Genomic DNA, 3753 nt, shown 5'->3' with positions numbered 1-3753 from the left:
ACCTTCTTCTTCGTCTCCCACATGCCTTTGGATGAACTCTAGTCGAGATTTAATCTGAGCTTTTTTCAATAGTGGCTTTCTGTTTGCCACTCTCTCATAAAGCTTTGACTGGTGAAGAACCCCAGCAACAGTTGCTCTATGCAGAGTCTCTCCCATCTCAGCTGCTGAAGCATTTAACTCCTTCACAGTAGTCATTGATGTCTTGTTGATCTCCCTCACTAGTCTCCTTCTTGCACGGTCACTCAGTTTGTGAGGATGGCCTGCTCTAAGCAGGTTTACACATGTGCCATGTTACTTCCATTTCTTAATGACCGATTTAATTGAACTCAGGCGGATGTTCAGTGACTTGGAAATGTTTTTGTATCCATCCCCTGATTTATACTTTTCAATAACTTTTCACGGAGTTGCTTGGAGTGTTCTTTTGTCTTCATGGTGTCATTGTAGCCAGGAATACTGATTAACCAGTCACTGGACCTTCAGACACAGGTGTCTTTATTCTACAATCACTTGAGACACATTCACTGGACTCAGGTGATCTCCATTTCACTAATTGTTAGACTACTAGCACCAATTGGCTGGACGAGAGAGAGAACTTTGTATATGTACTTATAAACTATAAACAGTCTCGGTCAAAAGTTTACATATACTTGTGAAGAAATTGTATATTGAGTTCCAATGATTTCTATAGCTCTCATTTTTCTGTGATGGGATGAGTGGAACACATACTAGATTCTTCTGAAAATGTGACCAAATCTGCTGGATGAAAAATGTACATACAGCAACTTCAACAATCAATTTTGGTGATGTAGAAAGTTGTGTGAATCAAATGTTCTTTGTAGCATGGCCTCTTAACTTCTTCTGAATGATTCTGATTGATAACAGCTGTTGACTTTTCTGGGCCCATTTTTATTAGGGCTTGTTTGATACATCCATTAGACTCAGCCACAAACACTACAATGGGAAAGTCTAAAGAGCTCAGCATTGATCTGAAAGAGCACATTATTGATTTGAACAAGGCAGTAAAGTCACTTGGAGCCTTTTCAAAGCAGTTACAGGTCCCAAGATCAACTGTACAAACAGTTTGTAAGTATAAAGTGCATGGCACAGTTGTGTCACTGCCACATCAGGAAGAAGACACAAACTATCACCTGCTGCTGACAGAAAACTGGTCAGGATGGTCAAGAGTCAACCAAAAAACACCAAAAAGGAAGTCTGCAATGACTTAGAAGCTGCTGGAAGACAGGTGTCAGTGTCCACAGTCAAGTGTATTTTACATCAACATGAGCTGAGAGGCTGCCATGTTAGAAAGAAGCTCTTGATCCAGATGCAGCACCTTAAAGCTGGACTGAAGTTTGCTGCTGATCACATGGACAAAGAAAAAACCTTCTGGAGGAAAACTCTGTGGTCACATGAAATAAAAACTGAGTTGTTTGAGCACAATGAGCAGCAATATGTCTGGAGGAGAGAAGGTGAGGCCTTTAACCCCAACAACACCAGACCTACTGTCAAGCATGGTGCTGGTAGTATTATGCTGTGGGCTGTTTTGCTGCCAGTGGATCTGCTGCTCTAAAGAAAGTAAATGGAATAATGAAGAAGGAGGATTATCTCCAAATTCTTCAGGAAAACCTCAAACCATCAGCAGAAGACTGGCTCTTGGGTGCAGTTGGGTGTTCCAACAGGACAATGAGCCCAAACACACATCAGAAGTGGTAAAGGAATGTTTAAATCAGGTGAGAATTGTGGTTTTGGAATGGACTTCCCAAAGACCTGACTTGAACCCATCAGAACATGTGGACTGTGCTAAAGAATAAAAGTCTGTGCCAGGAAGCCAACAAATTTAGTTGAACTTCACCTGTTCTGTCAAGAGGAGTGGTTAAAATTCAGCCAGAGGACGACCAGAAGCTTGTGGATGGATATCAAAAGCAGCTAACTGAGGTGAAAATGGCCAAGAGACATTTAACCAAATATTAGAATTACTGTATGTATATTTTTGATCCAGCAGATTTGGTCACATTTTCAGAAGACTATAATAAATTCATTACTGAACCAAACTTCATGAATGTTTCTGTGACAAAGTAGTTTGTGTTCCTCTCATTCATCACAGAGAAATGAGAGCTGTAGAAATCATTGGAACTCAGGACTGACATGATATACATAGTCTTTACAAGTGGATTGAGGCTTTTGACCACGACAGTAACTTCAGTGAGAGGGTAGGATCACAGCATTACTTACATGTTTACTTCAAGATCCAAGTTTTCAGGACATAACATTGTTATGATGTCATGAGTTTTGTTTTACATTTTACATTTTTTTGAATGCCATGTTTTAAGTGGGAAACATGGAAATACTAAAATAAAATACAAGAAGCTTAAAACTGTTGTTAAGTAGAGTACTTGAGTAAATATCCTTAATTAGTGTATATTCCAACACAGCAAAACTGACAGTTTGGCCTCCTTTATGGTTATAAACAACAGGTCAATGAGGAAAAAATACACAAAATGAATTTCCCAGTTCCATTATGAACGAAAATGTGAAAACAAGGGCTAAAATGAATTGTTTATTTGTTGTTTGTTTTTTGTTTTTTTCATGTTAAATTGGACAGAATTACATGATTAATCCCAAGACACGTCTTTGGGACATCCCCAAATACACATCACCAGCTTTTGTCAGTTTTAGTTTGCTACAAAAAAGCTGCCTGACTCTGGATGAAGGTGGTTGTGGTCAGTGATACCATACTGCCATCTGCTGGTTAAATTCTCAAATAAGCCAGAAAGCCAGCATTCGGAAATGCTGACTGTTGTGGTGATAAAATGAGCTTGGAAGGTCACATTTCCATTTTCTGTCATAAGAAGGATGCGTGGATGTTAAGAATTAAATTGAAGAAATGTTTGTTTCCCTCTTCGATTTCTACAAGAACATTCAGATCTGAACAAAATGTGTGCATGTTCTATCATGAACCTGTACGGGTACCAACCATGAATGTGAATGAACAAGGATGGTGATCTATTTAAATCATGCCAACACAGGTCACTCACACTCACGGTAGTGTTTGCATCACTTTTGGGGACGTTACAGTACACTGTGCGAGCTCGACCACGCATCAAGGGCGTAAAAAAAAAACTTGTTTTAAATCAAGTCTCCAGCTACTTCAGTTGTTTAGCAGAATGCTGCAACGCTGTTCTGCTGTGAAGCTCCAGAAATGTTGTGTGGACTGAGACTTCACCTGACTTTTCATCAGCATGGGGGGAGGAGATAATGACTGAATTTTCATTTATGGTTGAACTTAACCTTAAACCTAGCCTTACCCTAACCTTAAACCAAGTCTTCACCCTAAAAATTAATAATTTACATAAGTGGGGACATTTTGTCCCCATAAAGAAGGTGGGTCCCCACAATGTGAGTGTGTAAATTGATTCATTCTGTGCTCACTCACTGACTAGTTTTCATGCTGTCACAGAGGGTTTACAGGGTGATGGAAGGTGTTTTCCTGTGCTGCTGGCAAATGAAGTTAGTAAATTTCCTCAGATGTTTGCTCACATGCTGATGTATGAGAACAAGCGCATGAGCATTTTTAGTGAGTTCAAAGTGATGCAAGTTACAGTGAACAAATAAGCATTTATCCAATATTTGCATAAGTAGACACAGAGTGGTCAAAATAATGGAGACGGCCAACAATGTATTAAATGAGCAGCACCTGTCCTCCTGACAATGCTGCTTTGAGAACTGAACTGTGTGCAGTACAGGAAGAAAAAG

The sequence above is a fragment of the Pagrus pagrus genome, assembly GCF_965226575.1.
Source record: "Pagrus pagrus genome assembly, chromosome: 11".
NCBI classification, from domain to species: domain Eukaryota; kingdom Metazoa; phylum Chordata; class Actinopteri; order Spariformes; family Sparidae; genus Pagrus; species Pagrus pagrus.
This window is presented reverse-complemented; position numbering follows the sequence as displayed.